Source organism: Triturus cristatus, chromosome 12, assembly GCF_964204655.1.
Source record: "Triturus cristatus chromosome 12, aTriCri1.1, whole genome shotgun sequence".
Lineage (NCBI taxonomy): Eukaryota > Metazoa > Chordata > Amphibia > Caudata > Salamandridae > Triturus > Triturus cristatus.
In genome coordinates this window covers 39,643,288-39,664,244 of record NC_140595.1, presented here as the reverse complement: position 1 = coordinate 39,664,244, position 20,957 = coordinate 39,643,288, and the positions used below count along the sequence as shown (strand labels likewise).

The 20,957-nt window shown below is 44.9% G+C and overlaps 2 protein-coding genes across 2 annotated transcripts in view; both read left to right on the top strand.

Annotated features, from left to right (window-relative positions):
• The window catches only part of ELL (elongation factor for RNA polymerase II), a 225,870-nt gene extending 212,137 nt beyond the window's left edge, over window positions 1-13,733 (top strand). Inside the window, exon 13 of the transcript XR_014972352.1 lies at window positions 11,679-13,733. The gene's annotated coding sequence lies outside the window, so the exon portion shown is untranslated. The remainder of the gene's footprint in view (window positions 1-11,678) is intronic.
• Window positions 13,734-15,652: 1,919 nt separating this feature from the next.
• Window positions 15,653-20,957, top strand: part of ISYNA1 (inositol-3-phosphate synthase 1) — a 42,135-nt gene continuing 36,830 nt past the window's right edge. The window contains exon 1 of the mRNA XM_085639502.1: window positions 15,653-15,674. The gene's annotated coding sequence lies outside the window, so the exon portion shown is untranslated. The remainder of the gene's footprint in view (window positions 15,675-20,957) is intronic.

Sequence of the window (20,957 nt, the reverse complement as noted above, 5' to 3'; positions counted from 1 at the left end):
GGCTGTACAGTTAATTTATAACCCCATATATCTGGGAAAAGGTGCTGAAGGGCTATGCAGCAAATCGGCCACCTCTGTCTCCAAGCCAAGCCTGGTTAAATCTGTCCTGTAGTGTTTGCTGTTGCAAAGAACACATATTACCCTGAATTTTGTATCCATCTTTCTAAAAATGGTTTCCTTTGATAAATGTTTGATGTGTGTACCAAATAAGAAGCGCAACCTGATCACCGGCGGTTCCGTAATCTGGCATCACTGCTCCAATGCCTATTGGTCCACAGAACTTGACCAGCGTGACCAAGGCTGTTATCCAGCTGAAACTCGTAGATGTGAAACACTTGCATGGTGGTTTTTTTTTGTATGAATAAACTGCACCTTTATCGGTGAAGTTTTGTGGAGACGGTGCTGCGTCGTAAGATTTAGCCGAGAGAAGAGCGTAGCGTCAGTTTTGTAGACTACTTCAGTTCTTAACAGCTTTCTGTAGCAGGAACAACCTCCAGAACTAAAATAAGCACCCCCAGGCAGGTCAAATCTCCCAGCAGTGGAGTTCAAGAAGGTTGTCGGTGAAGTCTTTGTGTCACTGACACTTCAGAACAGGAGGCAAGCACACACAAGCCCTTGGAGATTCTTCTCAGACAGGTTTCACAGCAAAGTCCAGTCTTTGTCCTCTCCTTGGCAGAAGCAGCAACTGCAGGGCAACCCAGCAAAGCAACACACATCAAAGGGGCAGTACTCTTCCTTACAGCTCTTCAGCAGGATCTAATGCAAGGCAGACGCACTTTAGAGACACTAAATGAAAACACTGAACGTTGAGTCAGTGATAGAAAGATCCTCCGCGTGTCGCCCAAAACACAGCCTTACTCAGTGTTGCTAATTTACTATAAAATACTCAGACTGAGGAGCTCTGGGGTGCAGTGTGCTTTCCATTGGATTGAATTCTGGTTTTCTTTTGTTCGTACTAGGACTCCTCACGGCCTACCTGCTCACCGGCATCGGTAGGACTAGTCGCGAGGACTTAGTTGGTTTGAAGAAAAATAAAAAAATATATGTGTGTGTACATGCATGCATAGTTATATAGAAGAAACATAACTGGTAAACATGTAATATGGCCCTACACTGACCTATCGAGTCAGTTTTCCACTCCGCTACTTGCTTGCTGTCTGGCACTCAAATATGAACTCATCACACCGGTACTGAAAGACCTGCTCGGTGCTCTCCGTCAAGGCCATGGTTACATTGAAACTAGCATGTATGACTTTCAAAGCCATTCTCTCCCCTGCCCCCCCCCCCAAAATGTTTTTTTTTTTTACCTATGCTCCACCATCAAAATGCAAAGCCACCCCAAGACTTGAATCCAAAATTCTGAAAACCAATCAGCCCAGTCGCAATCCTCCTCTGGAATATTTACAATCTTATAGAACTTCCTCCTTGATGAAATGCTTTGGCAAGAAGACCTGTAAACTTCTACAAGAAAGTAAACCTCTTTTCTATTGGATTTTCACCCAAATTGAATCTTGCAACGAACTGAACTTCTACTTTGCAACTCTATCGCAGCTCCAAGATGAACTCTACCCTGCCTTCTCACCCTGTCTTCGGTCAATTCTCTTCTTCCCACGCTTCACTGGCTACCTACCCGGCACTGATGTGACTTCAAAGATTGCTACCTGGCTTTTAAAGCATAGTGGGCACTAGCCCCACATATCTGTTCAGAAAGATCTGTCAGTATTTGGCTGTCTGGATCCTTTGTTCTTTAAGAGCCAGGCTTTTGCAGGTCACCAAATTTCAACATTGTCGCAAGGGGTGGGTGTTTTTTTTTGTTCTACCACAGCGATAAGATGTGGAACTCTCCTGCCTGCCTGCCTCCTTGAGGCTGACATCTGACTGTTCTCCGTTCAGAAAGTCTCTGCAAACGTGGTTGTTTCAACCGTTGTAATGCGCCCTTTTTGATGAGCTTAGCGCCAGGACACCCCCATGTTGGTGTAACGTCATGCGTTTATAGATATCATTCATTCCTATCCTACATCTAACCACCGTTTGTCACCCCCACAATTCTGCCTTTCCTCCAAGACCTACTCAACCTGTCCATCTACCTCACTCCTCTTTACTCCTTCTCCCTTCCCAACCGCCTCATCTCTATGTAGACCACCTCCAGGGACCTCCTGCTTTCGGTACCACCTCCTTCCCCTCGCTTCATCCTCTTACTCAACTCTTTCTCGCTCCCATCCACTTGCCACAATGGCTCTCACTTTACCTCTCTGTTCCATGGTACTTCAAGACTTGTCCCATTGGTTTTGTTTTTCTGTACCGTGTGCAGACACCCCTGAGTAGTGTGTCACCACGGAAGTTGCGGAAAAAAAATACTAGCTTATTATATGTTATCCATTTTTACATCGCATGTTTATTTTGGGGCAGTGATCATGAAATGGGACATTTTTTGAAAAGAGGAAGTGAAGTTCTGGTTGGTTGTCAGTGTTAGAAAGAAGATAACATATTTATGTATGCAGATAAGATTTAAAGATTCATTAACCCTCCTACTCCGCCATGTTAAAAACACAATCCGATTTTAGCAGCTCCTGCCAACAAGGTACAACTCACATTTTTTATGGCCTGCCCTGTGCTTTATGTCCAGTCAAGTCAAAGATCTTCAGAATCGCTGCAGGGATTTCCTTTTATAAACTGTCCTCAAGGGAGGTGGTGCACTCCCAGCCTATTTCGAGGCTTGTGGAGTCTTACCCTGTATGAGGTAACTAGGCGGTGGCCCCATTTACAGCTCTTGGGTACACACTCTGGTATGCATCCCTGGTAGGAGAACTTTCCACCTGCCCTCCCTTGGGTTCCCCAAGATCGGCGTTCCTTACTTATTGTGTGTGTTTTGTGGGGGGGGGGGGGGGGGTTCACCTTAAGAATGACTGGAGGCGGCTGTCACTTGGGACCCTAAATAAGGCGCTGATCTCTCTGCAGGCTGCTCACTATCCATGGTGGGTGCGACATCCTGCACTTCTCAGGCCACAAAACATTCTCACAGATGCCTGGCCTGCCGGTGGGGCCAGAGGAGAGGTTTCCCCATCACTTCTCATAGGTTTTCCTCCCAATTTCCTGTCTTACTCGCTGTCACCTGGCAGCGGTGATCTTGGGCTTGGCTCAGCTTGGAACCAGTACTCACACACACCTTGACCTGCTCGCCAGGCGTGGACCTAACTTACTCAGGACCCGGTGCAGTCTACTGACAAAGAAGAAAAATGCACTCATCCCACCATTAAAAAAACAAATAGAAGAAGGCATTCAAAAGGTGCAGTAATATTGAATTTGGTGGAAGAGGCTTTCCTTATTGGACACTCAATAAGTATAAAAACACCCTTGTCTAGTAGCCAGTTCATCATATGGGTGTTTGGAGAGATTCCCCACACACATGCATTGCTTGGGGTCAAAATCGTTGCTAGACACTGTCCTCCCACAGGCTGCCGCCACGCCTGGGTTCTCAGACCTTGTTGGTGCCTCGGTCTGAGTGTTAGAGTAGAGCGGGACAACAGCCTTCGAGGAGAGCTGACCTCTGAACGTTTTAATTTTCTGCAGAGGTCTTGGCCGCCTCATGGACCTTCTCAAAGGACTCCTCCAGAATTCAGAGCTAGGAGCTGGGTGTTTGCTGCATGCCCCTGACCTTGGAATCAAGGCAACGACAGTAGACCATAGACAATGCAGCGGTCCTATGCTCGTGGCGTCACTGCGGCGCCTACGTGGCTGAAGATGTCCATGGCTGCCCTTTCCCAGATCCATAGGGACCTAGCGGTCTTGGACCTTCGCAAAACCAGCACTTTTGTTGTCATTTCTTGACCTGTAAAACAACCTTCCTACGCTTTAATCTGGTTGCATTTCCAGGTTGGTTCCTACTTTGGAGGTGCAGATCCCAGTTAGAACAGAGAAGCCAGGGAGCGCCCCCTGCAAGCGATGCATTTTTCTTGAAATCTTTACCACGACCAGCTATTGTCTGAACTTTGCGCATGACCACTGCGTTGTCCAGGGTTGAATCAAGCGAGAAGACCATTGAAACGGGGCCAGGATGACCATAGCAAACTTAGTGCGTTGTATTCCTTTATCTGCCACCTCTGTTCTGTTGGCTGTTAACGGGCAATTACCAAATTCACCTGCACTGTAATCACAAAAGATGGTACTGACCCTATGGCCATTGTTATGCGAGATTCTGCATGTAAATAATACAAAAATAAATGCTGGAGGTTTTTAACTTGGCACCAGAAGGTGCCTGCACCTTCCAGGTCCCTTTCTGTGTTCTAATTATAGCTGCTGTGTTATTTCTTTCCTGTGCTTGTTTGAGCAGGCAGCCCTCGTTCGTGGACATTGTTATTTGTCATGTTTTGCTGTGTCTGATGTTCTAAGCTGTGTGATAGTTGGCCGTTTCCACAGCGGATGGTTCCCAGTTACCACGAGCTGTCCTGCCTTCCCCACCCTGAACACACCCACACTTTTGTTTTTAAATTATTATTATGACAGTGCATTTTCTGCTAGAACGTTCTCGTTGAATTTCAAAACCGTTCGGAGACTTTGTTTTTTTCCCATCGCAGCATCCTAGACAAGTCACATCCTGGAGGGGGAGGAGGGGGGAGAGGCTGAGTTTTGTGCCATTTTTTGCTTTTGTGTTTTTTTTCTGCCTCTCGTGACACAGTGAGGCTGCCAGCATCTTTCGAAGCGCTGCGACTGGCCAGATTTGCCTGTGGAAATGTACAGCGTGTTCTCAAGACAGCACCCCCGGACTAAGCCGATGCCTCCGCCTCCGCCGGTGGAAATTTACCGCTGCCTGCTTGGTGCAGAGCGGCCTCGTCATCCGAGCTGTGAGCCATTGTCGGGGCCTCGGGGGGGGCCGTGGGGGGGGATGATGAAATGTTAATGTCGCAGCGCACTGAAGTACCTGCCACAGGAAACGACAGCTTAAACTCCTGCCTGGGCTGGGCTGGAAATTCATCCTCTAGGTGCTGCATTGCACCGAATTGTGCAATTAAAAAATAGGTTGGAAACCCCAGCCACGCCCCCTTCTGTCCTTTATTCGTAAAGAATTGGGTCATTCCGATGATGGGGACAGTCTGTACCCTTCCCAGCCCTTTCGAGGTGGCTCCGGTTCCACCCCCCCCCCCCTTCTGCTCTCACTTTCCTGTCCAGTCAAAGCAGGCATCCAAGGCTGGCTACCAATGAACACCGCTGCCCGGCCACCTAGTGTGGTGGGAACTTTTTGGGATGACCCTTCCATGCACAAGGGTCCCACGCCTCCAGTCCCTTTACCTTGCTACCTCCCCCCAACTGCGATGATGAGACCACGGTGCTGAATTAAGCGCTTTACAGGACCCCCCCACCCACCCACCCACCCACCATCAATCAATATTGGAAGCCGGGGACCCAGGTCCAAGCAAATCCCCCATGTGAACCTACAAAAAAAAAAATATAACATTAAAAACTCATAAATTAAAGAAATACACTACTTATAAGATTTCTTAAATTCCCAACAACAAAACCTAAAAAAAATATTATTTTAATTTTAATGAGGAAGTTGAAGCTTTTACATTTATTCCTAAAAGACAAAGCGATATTCTAGAGTTTGGTCTATCACTCTTTTTTTGTGTGCCGAAAGCAGTGTCTATTTTTGCCAACTGAGGCCACCAGTCTCCAGCACTACTGTTTGCTGAAATGATGCTACTTCCGCCAGTCAAGCTATGGACCCCAACTTTTAGCCTCTCATTTTGAACTCCTTCACGTTTACACAGCATAAAAAAAATTCTATTTTAAATTTTGACTTTTAAATGTGTATATACGTTACTTAATCTGCTAATATTTAACTCTGTGCAGTTGCAGACATAGAGTAGACGTTTTTTTTTTTTTTACTCCATGTGTGAATGATTTATGACTCCGCAGCTTTTGCAGTCCAATAGGGCAAATTTGTGCCCGACACCCTGAGGTTGTGACATAAGTGTGACATAAGTAGAGCGTGCTCACAGTAGGAGTTGTCTATAATTGCGTACCACAGCTCTGCCCATTCCTCCAATAACTGTTTTCTGCTTCAAAAAAAGCGTGTTTATTCCACTTGTTGCCACTGTAGGTCTGGCTTTAAGGGAGTGTTGGATGGTAATGTGAAGCATTACAAACAAATAGCATGAAGTGGACATGTATTTGTGTTGAAACAAAGAATTGTAGAATAAGGTTGGTTAAGGTCAAAAGGTGAGGTGACGGTAACACCATCAAGCCAGACCTAAACATCCATGTGGGTGAATGACTGCCCACCTCTTATCTGTGCTACTGCCTGAGAGCACTGTAAATTATCTAAGACACTTTAATAGCATTACAATGTTGTGTGCCCCTGAAAGTCCAAGCTCGGGCACCTGGATAAATAAAATGTTCACAGCTGCCTGGAGGGCAAGCCCTTTTATTGTGGCAGCGCACAACTTCTGGCCGATCAAAACATGTACCCTAGGCTCTCCAAATGTGGGTGGAGCCAAAGCCCCTCTGTGGTGATGCTCACATAATTGTCTGGCGACAGATACACTTTCAAGCCAGACCATAAAAACCTGATCTGTTCAGTGATTTTCAATAGCAGCAATCTTTCGCTGGAAACTGTATAAAACCACAGGTTATTGTTAGAAAGGCAGGCAGGGACCAAATGCATTATCTGAGACACAAAAAAAAATAAACGGCGATTGGTATTCATTTTGAATGCAGGGTTTGTAAGAACTATACTCTCTGTGGTGAGGTAGGACATGTCCTCTAAATGCCATGCTTTTTGCATCTGTGGCACACGCTTTGCCTTGAAAGTTCAAAGGCCACGAGTTATGGAACAATGGGCCTGCCTTGCATCACCGCTTTAGTCTGCTGATAAGGCTGGTTGTACAACTAAACTCGATGAACCTTTACTACCTTTCGAAGGATTTGTTCTATGTTATTTAATGCAGCATCAGGGAAAGGAGCACATGGGTCAAAAACATTTTGCATAATTCAAAGGCCACAGAGCAGTTTCAGCAAGGTGCTCGCTAGTAAAAGCTTACGTTGGCTTCTACCGCTCACGAGCTTTCTTCCGTGCAGGGTTTCTGCATTCACGTGTCGGTTCAGTGTAGCATAGCTCACCTGGAAGATGACTCAGTGAACTGAACGATCGACATTGCAGCATACTGGACGCCGGTAGTCATGAGTTCACATACCTGCAAGGCAGTATCAGCCTTTCAAAGACTAGGACATTGAGTACCATAAGTAAGGTAAAAAGGAACAACTGGAATTAACACTCAGAAGAAAAGTAGAAGTAGGGTATTTACTGGAATATTAAAAAAAAAAAAGTACGCTGAAGCCGTATTAAATATGGAGCGACAAAGAAGAAACTTGTTGTAAACAAAACCTGTTAGTGATGGATTGAGTTTAAGAACCCTGATTCAACAGTGTCACACAGAAACCTCTCTAAAACATCCCAGCACTTGTCTACAGCAGCAGAGAAACCAAGACGAATCAAGGACACACACACCACTGAAAAGAGGAAGAAACAATGGTTGATAAAAGTACATTGTAGCATGGATCAACCATCCACCCTAGTGCCCTCGGGTGCTGTTCAATCCTTTTCCCATTGCAACATATCCGGATGGTACACTATACCTGCCCACCCCCCACCCCCCCACCCCCCCAACTTTCATACTAACCAACATGATGATGACCAGTCAAAAAGTGTGCAACAGTCGGTGGGTATGTCAGTTCCCTGTTCTCTCTTGTACTATATTAGAGCACTGGCAAGCATATCCATAAGAACTTGACCCTACTGTCACACAAATTCTTGGACAGTCATACCGTAATCTCTAAAATTCAACTGGGGTCAAAAACATAAACTTACCACAACCCTGGCTGATAGGTTAATGGTAGGAATATCAAAACACTATTAGTAAATTAATCACCATGTCCAATCTTTCCAGGACGCATCACAATAAGATCCTGTTCACTCTGTTGAAGGCCTTCTTCGCAGCTAAGGAGACAATCGCCGGTCTCCCCGAATCAAGAGACCTTTCTAGACAATATTCCTTAAACGATTAGATCTTTCGACCCTTAACATCCTGGTTAGTGTGGGTGACGTGATGTCCGTAGCAGTTATTCTAGCCTTTTGGCCAGATACTTCATAGAACTTCATGTTAGCGTTGAAGAGAGTGATGTAGATGTTGCATTGTCTTTAAATTGCTTGTGAATTACTGTAATATTGCCTCAGACGTTTTTGGGGTAACCCTGCCAGCAGAACACTAAGAATTAAATCCATCATCAAGGGCTTCATCTCGAATGCAAACATCCATTAAAAGACAACTGAGAAACCATTAGGGTTGAAGCCCTTATTTACTTGCATCTAACCAAATACTCTTCGCGTGTCACCATAGGAAACCATGAACAACCAAACCGCCTACTTTTCTGGCAATAACTTTGGGATCCTTGTAGCGTCTAGATATCTCTAGCCACTTCCTCGCAGAGTTGTGTAGCTCCAGGTGGAAGGATCTAACAAGCAGGCCTTTTCCCTCTCACCCGTGACTGGGCTGCCGTTGTGCCGACAAAGGCTTCCCATGCATGTCTTAATAAATCCAAGTGAGGATGCTCTGGCCTTATTTCACGTGTCATAAAATAAAACCCCTGTATAAGAGAGGGCAATAATCTGAGGGTCTGGAATGTGTAGGAAGTACCATGACAAATCTAGCTGAGCTGTACACAATCTACACCACTTGCAATATCATGCCACCTTTCTGTTCTAATATTTGAAATCAAATCAATAAAAAGTAAAACAAATAAAAACTGTAATTTCTCAGATCTTCCACTAGTAATACATTTAGTTGTTCCCAAATGTTGTCATAGTCCTAAAGGCTTTACAAGTTCCTGTGGCTTTAAAATTCAAATAGAACTTTTACCTGAGATCTTTCCCACCTGGAGGCCAAGGCCATGAAACAGAGTTTCCCATTAACCCCTCCTTTATGGCATGAAACACTGTGACCACCCTGAATTCAAGAGTCAAATTTCTGTCCATATATTCCTTGATCGTATTTCCTAATCTCCACCCTGTTAAATGTATCTTTCATTCTCCTATTTCTAGGTGCCATTGGCCCGAGGCGCACTGCGTTTGAAATGGAGAGTTGTCAGATATTGTTCTGTTTGTTCTTCTACCGGCTTTCCTGACCTCTCTACCCAGCCTTGTGGGAAATATGTGATTTGTCCTAGAGAAGGGGTGGTGTGCATGGGAGAAGAATCTTATAATCCACTTTCTCATCAGTCCTTCCCAGATTGAGAAGTCTCTCCTGAAAATTCCAAGATACCACCATCAAGGAGCTCCCTCTCCCGCCCTACTCAGCGGTGTCTAACTTGGAGTCAATGACTTTGAGATCGCTTGCCACAGCAAAGCCCACTATGGTGCGTCGTAGCTTTTCCAAGTATACTTGTTTGGGGGCATAAGCCACAACCCACATCAGAATTTCCTTCCCCGCTCTTCTCTTTGACCAGGATGTAGAGGTGTTCCTTTTCACCCAGGTAATCCGATGGGGGCCAGCTCCTGCCTGTGGTCCAGTAAGGCTACCCCACAAACTTTGCCCTAACTGAGGCATGGATTTGCCACTTTCATATGGCTAATCAGCTCATATAATTCTTCGATTGATCTCTTGCAGAGCCAATATATCAGTATCCTTCTTAAGTAAAGATTGAATTTTAGACGGTTGGGGAGTTCAGTCTCTTAACATTCAGCGAAAGAACACTGAACCCAAGAGCCCACTGCTAAAATGCGACATAGGAAGGACAAGCCCAATTCCTGCCATGAGGAATAATCCTCCTTTCAGAGTCAGAGCACCATTCCCAAATGCTGGGCTCTGTATTCCTCATCCTCTGAGCCGATTCTGAAGCAGCAGATGACTCATTTGAAATTACCATCCCCTCTTCCAATACCAAAAAGGTTGGGGCCTTCTGCGGTGCCAAGATGGACATTTTTAGGAGCGCTCCGTCACCCTCTGGGCCACTCAGGGGTGGACCTGTTTTTTGAGGCTTGGTGCCTTAATAGGTGCTGGCTTCAGAGTATAAACACAAGTCACATTTATATCCATTTCATCAAAATGTTTAAAATTCACTATAATAATCTAAAAATTGGTTGAAATATGTAAATGCTCTTTAGCAAACCGTTATTGTGTAGGAGATAATAGAAAAACTAAATGTTCCTGTGCACTACATATGCCATTCCATAGAAACATACCCTTTAAACATTGTTGGTGACTAAGATCATGCACATAAGAGGCACAGTTTGAGCAATAAGGTTCTTCTTAGTTTCGACATATTGAATAGTAAGGGTAAACCACTGCTGTGGCTATTGAGTAAACTTTGCTTGCTGAATGCTTGATTAAAATTGTACGGTAAGGGTGCATTTCATTAAGAAAACTTCCAAACGACCATGTTAATAGCTAATTGAATGTGTCTCATCAATGAACAGTAGTTCATATCCAGTAGGAAAACTTAGCTCAAACACTCAATAACTATTTTTATCTGATTAGTATTAGGCCACTTAAAAAAAAAATAACATGATCCAAGTTTAAGCTTCTCAAAGCAAATTCCAAATTATGTTGAATAGTAGAATTAGCTGAGTAATGCAGAGTTTGAATTTTGCCAGATGTCTGCTGGTACTTGTGGCTGTCTAATTTATTTGGACACTCACATATATGAAGGCGCTAAAAACTAGAGCATTGGACCTCATCATGAAAAATTCTAATCTTAATGCTTCTTAGTCTAAACATCTTCCCTTGTAGTCTATTTAAAAACACCAGTCTATGAACTGTCAAGCCTCTGATTCCATTTAAATGGCCAGGGGGTATTTTAGTGCGTTGCACTTTAAAGGTTGCATCGAAGTGTTTCTTCCATGTATCAAAATAACAGGATCTCACCCTGCACAATGAAATATGGCGTTTCCTAATAGATGTTTCAGGTTAGCTGGCACCAAAGATTCTCAGATAGGACCACCCTAAGGTAAGTGGAACTTTTTACTCTTCCAGAAGGTGCATGTCCAGTCTTTCAGTTGAACGTTACCCCTGTTTGATGTCTAGAGACCCACTTGCAGACTGTTCAGGAATATTTAAGTCATTTGCAGAAAGCAGTAGGAAGCAGGTTGCTGCTATTCATTGGATTACATTTTCTAACAATGCAGAATACTGAGTTATAGGGTGAATCTGAACTGGGAATACCGTTTAATGCTTTGTAGGCTATTTATTTGAGCAGTTTGAGAGAATTATTTACTGTTTTACAGAGGGAGGGCTGCAGAGATGAAAACAGAAACATGCTAGTTTGCAAAAAACGGATGAAAAGGCAATTCAAAACTGCAGAAACTGCTGGTAGATTTGACTAGTTTAAGAGTCCAAGTTATGCCTAAAGCATTTAAAAATGGCCCCAAATTTCATTGAGTAAAACCTCAGTGTTTGAGAGCTTGTTAGCCCCCAAAGCTCTCCAAAGGATATAGTTTGGTTAATGGTAGGTAAAGAAATGTACAAGAAAACTGATCTTGCAGGTCAGGTACATTATAGGAACCACTGAGATTACAATTTGCTCCTACGCCATAGAAACTTGTGAAATAAGATAAAGTAGGAAAATAAAAGGCTGAATTTGCTGGATTTTATAAGCACATTGTTAATGCTTGATATTTATTCTTGCAGGTGTTGGAGTCTGAAAGAGAAGATGCCCTACTCCCTTTCTCTCACATGATAGGAGAGATTTGTCTGAGGAACAAATTTACGAAAGCCAAACTGGAGATGCCATGAAAACAGTGCATCAAATGATGTATTTGATATTATACAGAATATCTCTAGCCAATTTATTATCAGGTTGTTTCCCACGGAGTTGGGCCCATGGCCCATCCAAGAGGAAAAGTGTTCTAATCTGGAGTTCTGGTGGGTCACAAAGTCACTCGGCTCAAATTCATAAAAATGTTACTAAACCTGCAGGTCTAGTAACTTGAATAATCTACTCGACTTAACTGTAATGCACTTGACCTGTGAACTGGTCTCAAATTGTCTGATCCTAGGCAAATATGATCCCAGAATAATCTTTTTTACCATTAAATAACAAAAATATCTTAATAACTAGTTAAATATATTTAACACTTCACTTATTAGCTATTTCAGTGATGTGTTAGAAAAAAAGCCTGAAATCTTACAGCCTTTTATTTCACATGCTTTGCACAGCGCCGTTGTCAAACAGTTCTCTAACTTCAGTAACAGAAAGACAAGTAAATGTAGGAAGACAAACTGACTTTTGACCTCTGCCCCTGAAAGAAGCAAATGTAACAAGCTTTAAAGGCATATTTATTGCTCATTCACTCTATGTGAGCAAGCAGAACACCTGTCGTCAGCTCAAAAAGATCCTCCTGATTAAATCGGGCTCGCCGTGGCAAGTGGATTTTTCGAGCCTTGTCACTGATGAATGGGCACGCTATCCTCAAAGATGGAAGTGTCCAGGGATGAGAGAGTGAAGATGCCCGCTCAAGCTGTTTCTTGCGATGCAGTACGGGAAATCAGAAGAAATATGTTTTGAGCACGTGACCTTTATCTCTATTCTACAGTGAGGTGGGACATTTGTGAGAAGTGACTTTCCCCTTGCTGCTTTAGCTGGAAGAAGCCTGTGGTGTTGCCAACTTAAACTTCTGTTACCTCAGATATGGTCACTGGTATAAAAAAACTTTAAAAAACAGATACATTTCTTTAAGATCTAGCAGGTTAATATGGACATAACAATCTGTTCCCAAATCCAAGTGAGCCACACTCCTGAACTGGAGTAAGATTAGTCGTACATGACCACACACGCTGGCCACATTTGGCTGCAAGGTGCAATAATGAGGTTGGGGGGCATGTCCCAGCTATAAGAGACTGGTAGACTGGATAGGGTTGGACTGAGTCTCCAGCATTTGATGCCAATGCTCAGCGGGTCCAGAGGCAGAACACACATATGTAGCTTGACGTGGGCGAGTTCCAGTCTGACAATGCCAAAAGCTTGCGTGACCCCATGGTGACATTGCACGGTTCTTCTAGAACTAATAAAGAAAACATGGTCTGGCTGCTCTCCAGGGGATCAAATGCAAGTCCTGAGTAGCCCAGATTGACGGATTCCTTTCTAAGGACATCAGACCGCATGTTGGGTAGTTCCAGAACCCAAGATCATATGATGTCCTTTGTGTACAGACCTAAGTGTTTTTTGCATTTCTGCTGTCTCACTTGAAACCACAAACAAACATTACAAGGTGCTAAGATCTTTAAGAAGACTTGGGGAACATGTCAAGCAAGGCAGAATCCTGTATGCATACTGTTGATTTCCCACAATGAAGCCAGGGGTATTTGCTGTACGTGAAAGTAAGCGTCCTGTAGCGCCCCTGAATAATGCCCATTGTTGTTTAAGAAGGCTTATTTATTTTTACAAGGGGGGGAAGGGGGCTGGTTGAGTTAGTTGTGACCCAGTGTGGGGGTTCAGCATTCTACCTTTTCTCCATCATGCAGGAGTAGCAGTATTCATGTATCATTTCTGAAGGTGGGGATTGATCTTGGCTCTTAAAACGTGGACCTCAGTGGCCTCCTGCAAAAGAGCCCAAGTTGCCAGCTCAAGCAGATGTGGTCCAACGAAGTTATCTAGGAAAGCTTAGATTTAACTGTGAACCATGGAGAATGCCATGTGGACATTTTAATCCATGTAGTTTGCAGGATTGCCTTGTATATGCCCAATTGTGCCCTTTTGAGAATTTATCATACCTAGCAGGCGCGTAGCTTGGGGGAAGTGCGGGGGGGGGGGGTATTTTAGGTGTTGCATCCTAATAAATTCATTTTCTGATAAATAGTTGGGTACAGGTGCTTTCAGTCGGGTATGGTGAGCTATGTGTTGCATTTCACCAGGAATTTTTACATACACAGATAAAAAAGCTCACACATACTCTCCCTCCATTTTGAAAGTGCTAAAAAATGTTGGTTATTTTGCAAAATATTGTGTTTTCTCTCTCTCACTCAGTACTCCTACTAATGTGCATTCCTTTCCATTTCCACTGCCTTCACCCGACCTGCTTGTCGTATAATGTTTTAACATTATATGCCAGCATGATTGTTAAAAAATGTGAAGCGCAGAGCACCCCAATCTTACTAACCAAGGTATGCCCCTGATATTTAGTTTGTCCAGCTTCTGTCCCAGGAAGTTCTCGTTCATATAATCAAATGATTTACCAAATACTGTGTATAATTTGCAAGTCAGCTGTATAGAACAAATATAAATATTTGAAAGACAATTATACACCAATGCATTGCTATTCCGAGTTAAACCGGAGAGATCTCCATTTGTGCAAATCTCAACTTATCAAATTATATGTGTTAGACCTGTCAGCCCTTTGGCAGTTCCATCCTCATTTTATTTTTTTTCCCTTCCCTTCTCATTTTTATTTTTCCCGTCCACTAACTACCTTTTGGGTGTTGATGTAGAGGCTCTGGGCGCCTCATCCTTACTACCTGAGGGAGAGGCGCAAGGTGCTTCAATGAGGAAATAGGAAGAGGGAGGTTAGACTCACAAAATGGTGGTTCCAACTGTCACCTCAGCACCTGGGCCATAGATTGCCATGAGAGGTTTCGGAACCTTCTGGGCCACTCTGGCCAGTCAGGCCCCAGGTGATAAATAGAGGTGAGGGCAGGGCGGCCATTTTAGGACGGAGAGAGCTGTGAGGTAGACAGGAGTAAGGCACCTGAGTGGGGAGGTGGTTGCACTGGAGAGGGAATTGACAGGTCTTAGGATCTGCGTGGCTTCCCCGTCTGCTGATACCACCCTTGACCTCTTGACCGGACCCTGACTCCAGCCACTGATTGGGGGACTCATCTCTGACTTAAGGGCTCCTGTTAGTCAGAATCCCTGTTGTTACCTGAGACTCTGGAAAACCAGTGACTGGGCCCCCGTAGCCAAAGAGTGGCCTTCCTGCCTGAGCCAGGCTACCCTAGGACGTTAGGTCCAACAATATGTTTTTGAGCAAATGGAGCTGCTTATTTGCAGCTCCGTTTTTTGCCAAATGGGGCTGCACCTATGTCATACAGTCCAATGTGAGCGCTGTTCAAAATAAATCATTCATAATGGTTTGGGACTTTGATGATATGTCATGAATAGCAACAATATTTCCCATATATAGAGCATCTCACAAACTGTAATGCTATTGTGCCCTTTCAAGGCTAGGTCGCCAGGGATTTTCTTTTATTTTTTTTTACTTCCTTGAATCTAATTTCAAGCTAAGAAAGTATACAGTCTAACAAATGTCACTCAATGTAGCAACATCATCTAAAGTACTAAACTGAAACATTTAAGCTGTTGCTATCCATGACGCGCCCTTTGGTTTGCCCGGAGGAGGGGTGTTCTGATTAGCAAACCCTACATGCCCCTTATAGAGTTTGACAGAGTCAAGCGGGTGCAGTGTAAAAGCCTCCCATACTGCACTATCGATCTTTCTGTCTTTATTTTGCAGCACATACCCGGTACATGTCCAAGTACTCGCTGAGCACAGAAGAGAACATCAGTGATGGGTGATGGGATTTCTACTGGGAAAACCTTGAAGAGATTAGTGTACCGGGCCTCTACGCATGCGGCAAGAACAGATGGCAGAGCGGGAAGGCGACGGCATAGAAGGTGCTGTGCATCAACCGGTAAGCTGAACAAGATCTTCAAATTCAGCGCAACCAGCATCTAGGAGCTTGGTAGTTATTAGCACTCTATTAATGTCCATTCCAATGTTACCGCTGCAGCTTTTTCTCAGCATCATCATCCATTGTTCCACGTTGGATCATGTGGGTAACAAAATTTGAGGACAGCCATTTGTCCCTGCAGAAGTTAAGAGCTCAGTCTTCTTTGGCATATCCGTCCCAAATTATTCTGACCCTTCCAAACATTGGCCCCAAAGAAGAATATAATGTAGCACCGGATTATAATGCAGCCTGGACTAAATATTATCCATGCTTTGAATCCAGGAGATTGTCTCTCCACTCCAGACTAAATATTTTCAACGTGTAATTAGTCCTCAATTTTTACTGAGGGCTACATGTTAGAAACCAATTGTGGTGCCCACAATGCCCTGGTGACCGTAGGACTGTTCCCAGTACAAAAAGTGATACTCTCCTCCCCCCGTGCCCCCAAAGGGCAGTTACACCTTCCGTCTCCTTCTGGACTCAGGCAATGTTGGTTTCTGCGTGCACCAGAGTCCTTTCTTGCTTCCCTCCTTGTTAAATATTGTGAGATTTTCCTCGTCTGCATTTCAGACATCACTGGGTGGGAAGCCATGCCCGTTCATTTAGGGAATCTTAGTAATTGCCTTAAAGAGAGCCTAATGATGCTTTTGAAGATTACTTGATTGTCCTAGATGGTTCAACACCGAATGTTCTCTTGCTAATTGTTACCGTCGGAAGGTCTGATGGCCAAGCCTTGGATCCAGGCTGCTGTCATAAAAACACACAAACAAAAGGAGAAATGAATTGTCCAAGGCATACTGGGAAGAGTTGAAGAATGCAGCGGCTAATAAGAATAGTAAAATGTTCTGGGATCCAGTCAATAGACTTGGGCAGAGGGATGTCCCGCTAAACACACTGTGCTGTAGTATTACCGGTAGTGAGTGGGTTACTTATTTCCAGTCCATCTAGCAATCTTTCGAGGAAGGGTACCCAACTCATCTAACAAAGAGTAGGCTGAAGGGGGCCTCGTGTACGTCTCTCACATTAGTTGAAGTCACAACGGCTATTAAACAAAGCCCGGGGGTATGGCTCCAGGGCCGGATGGTATGCCTATTGATTTGATCAAGTGTAAACCTGAGATCTGGGGTCCCTTGCTTACCAATGTGTTCAACATCTTCCTGTGTACAGGTTACCCAGCTCTTGGGCCTTATGGGTGATCAACCTGATTTTTAAAAAGGGAGACCCAAACACCCCTAGGTGATATATACCCATTTATTTAATTGAGAGCACCGTGATGATCATAGGCAAGGTCGTGTTCTCGCGTCTTAATTTTTTTTCCATACAAAATAACATCAAAAAACCCTGTCAGTAACGTTTCAGGTCAGGGCTGGGTACAGTGGAGCAGTGTTTGAACCTGTATCTCATCATGGGCAAGTACAATGCTGGGTGCTGGTCTCTGTACCTAGCCTTAATGGACCTGTCCACAGCTTTTGATTGTGCCAATCATAGCAGGCTGTGGTTGCTTTTGTTGGATCTGAGCATAGAGGTATCATTGTTCAATTTTTACACACCCTTAGTGTTAATTTGGCTGCCAGAGTCCGCTGTGGTCCTTCGGGAGAACTGACGGAACCGTTTGCTTTTTCCCATGCAGTCCGCCAAGGATTCATCCATTCCCTGGTATTATTCATTCTCTATATTAACAATCTTATCCCCTGTCTAGCCAACGCCTCTGGTGATACCTCGGAGATGGAGACAAACCGTGCCTCAGCTGTTAGATGCTTATGACACCGTACTTGTGGCTCATACGCCTAATGCTCTCCGCAAGTGAGTTCCTTCGTATCTTTTATAAGCAAATTGGATGTAGTAATCAATTTTAGCAAGTCACATATTATGGCCTGTGGCCCTGGTAAAAACAACATTCCAAATCTACATATCGGAAGTAACATCTTAATCCGCATCAACAGCTTTCCTTACATAGGAGTTTGCCTCCTCAGGTACTTGGCATATCTAGATCAGAAATGCTTGCCTTTGATTGTCCAAATCTGCTGTTGCCATATGCAATCTACTGCAGTCTCAAAGTTGCACAACAATGCTGCCATTACTTACAATCTACTAATCCCTGTGCTTTCCGTTTGCATTGTATGAGGCAGGTGTCTGGGGTTATTCTAACTCATCGCTCAAGCACGAGGAATGCCTTGCTTGTAGACAACTCCTTTCAGTTCCACTATCCAGTTCACACTTTATTATGCACTCTGAGTTGTCGCTGCAGTATTTATTGTACCTGCAGGACTCATTTAAGGAGTTTGGCTTTTCTTTTTTTAACTCCTCTTCTGTTTATTGTATATCCAGACATCAGTACATACATAGCACATTGCCAACTATAGTGCGGATGAGCAATGCCAACTATAGTGCGGATGAGCAATTGTCAGGCCTGACTGGATTTCAGAATAACATCGAAAATTTCCGCTCTGGCATTTGCTTTGGAGTAATGTTACATCATGCATGAAACATAGCAGGCTGTAATGATATAGCATCTGATGAATGCATAATAATTTGTGAGCAGCATCGCATGGCTGTGTACACAAATAAAAACGAAAAAGACAAGATTAAGCATTCTCTTGTAACTTTGAAAAAACCATAACAAACATTAGAGTAAGAGGTCGAGGTTCCCGGTAGGGAGGGGGAGATGATTTCACCCACGAGGCATGGGATTGGTCACCCACCCACCCACCCCCCCCCCACCCCCCCCCCCTCTACCTGTTCTCGGCCATCGCAGTGAAGTGGGGTATGAGTGGTAATCTTAATCAAAAACCTGTAGCATCCGGAGCGTTACTGGACTAAAGCAGGTGAACTCTATGTGCGTAGGGTATTAAATTAAAGGCCTCCACAACTGTTTTCTCCAAATTGTGTGATAGCCATTCCATGGCTAAAATATGCCAAACTCGGGCGAACCATTACGCTAAGGAAGCGGGGGGGCCTGTCTGTTTCCACATGAGCGCTATAAGCTGCCACACCACCAGGAGCTAGTAGCTGATAAGCTTCCAGTCTGCATCAGTCATGCCTGTAGATCCGGGGGCCTAATACCCAAAATGACCATGAGGTATGAAGACAGGAGCGGGTAGCCTATGGCATCCTTAATGTGGCCCAGTATCTCTTTCCAATACGTTATGACTTTACATGACCACTAAATATGTTGGAATTCTCCCTCTCCCTCCCCACAGCGCCAGCAAAGAGAGGATGTTCCCGAGTAAATTACGGAGACTCAGGTTGATGTGTGGTGCCATTGAAACATCAATTTGTAGGCTGTTTCACTGATGGAGAGACTGGGGTAAGTTTTGGATATATCTTGCGACAGTCTCCCATTGTTTGGGTGATATGTCTACCTGTGTCCTGACCTGCCATGTTGACTGACTGGTAGGTATGGGTAAGCACTGGTATAGAGTGTTGAAGCACCTGGTCAGTGTTGGATATGAGGCCTTTCGAGCCAGTATAAGTGCAGACATGCTTCTCGAAGAGGGTGAAGGGCCGAATAGCCGCTGGATATACCTATGGGTGTAAGGCCCAATGCTGCAGTTGGCAATACTGCATCCGTGAGCTGATAGTCCACTCTGCATTGATTGAAGGATTTCATGCCGTCCCCCGTGAAAAAGTCATGGAGTGTCCAACATTCCCTATCGCTCCAGTGGCAGAATGAAAGAGGAGAGAGCACTGGGGGGGAGGAGGGGGAGTCAGAGTTGCGTGTGATCAGTGTCTTTGGAGAGGGGAAGGTAGTCAGACCCTTAGTTTTTTTAAGAGCCACTTTGTCCCAGATATCGAGTACCGTCCGGGTGGCGATGTACGCACTAGGCGGGCGGGTGTGTTTGGGCAGCCATGCCAGGTCCCACAGGTGTCGACACACTAACGCTCGGTCCATGTAGAACCAGTGCTTCTCACTCTCTCTGACCACCCACTTGGAGATATAACGCAAGTGGTCAGCCCAGTAATACTTTAGAAGATTGGAGCACGCCAGAACTCCCCTATCCCGCGGGAGCACCAAGAGCGTGTTTGCTATCCGGGGGAGCTTTCTGTTCCAGATTAAGGTTCGGATATCTCGTTGTAAGCACAGGATGTCGTCCTGCGGGATTGGTCTAGGCAGAGTCTGAAAAGGATATAGGACCCGCAGAATTACGTTCATTTTCACATTAACACACCCCATCCAGGAGATGTGTATGGGTTTCTGTCTCTGAAAGGTGACCAAGATGGAGTGTCATAGGTGGGGGCCAGTTGGCTTGAGACCAGGAGAGTGTAAGGGTGATATTGAGACCCCAGTATTTAATAGCAGCCTGGGACCACTGAAATGGTGCTAGGCGTTGCAGGGCCGGGAGGTCCTGACCAGGGATGTTCAAGTTGATCCCGGATGACTTGGTCATATTGATCTGAAAGCCCAATACTACCTCATAAGTCTGAAGGTAATTCACAACTCCTGGGAGGGAGATCTCGGGCTGAGAGAGTGTAAGGAGTAGATCGTTGGCAAAGAGGCTAATCTTGTGGTGTTGGCCCCCAAAGGAGATATCTTTCACCGCGCCCGTGTTGCGAATCGTAATGGCGAGAGGTTTGACTGCCAAGGCAAGCGATAGGGGCAATAGCGGCCCCCCCTGCTGCGTACCACGCAGGATGGTAACCGGTCTTGTGAGCTGCCCATTGACCCGCACCTTGGCCACCAGTGCTACATACAAGGCCATTATCTTGGAGAGCAAACATGGTCCCAGCCCAATCCTTATCAGCACAGCGCGTAGGAAGGACCAATTTACCCATCAAAGGCCTTCTCCACGTCCAATGAAAGGAGGTATGTTGTGGCGGTGTGTCTTTTCCACTAGGCGAGCAATGTGGCGAACGTTGTCTGCACCCTGTCTGTGGTGTATAAAGCCAACTTGATCTGCGTCAATGAGGCCCAGAAGGTAGGGCCAGTATTTTAGTAAACAGTTTTGAGTCTATGTTGAGCAGGGCGATAGGACTGTAGGAGGAGCACAAGGCCGGGTCTTTATCTGCCTTGTGGATGAGGGAGATTTTGGCAGAAGCCATCATAGGCGTGAGTCCTGTTTTATGAGAGAAGGAATTAAATAGCCGTGCTAGGTGATCTTGCAGATCGGGCAAAAAAAAGCTGAGAAAAGGAAACTGGGAGGCCATCAGGTCCCGGATTTTTACCCAGGGGGGGGAAGAGCTCTAACTGCCGCCTGAAGCTCTTCCAGTGCAATCAGCTCATCAAGGAGATCTGCTTGACGTGGA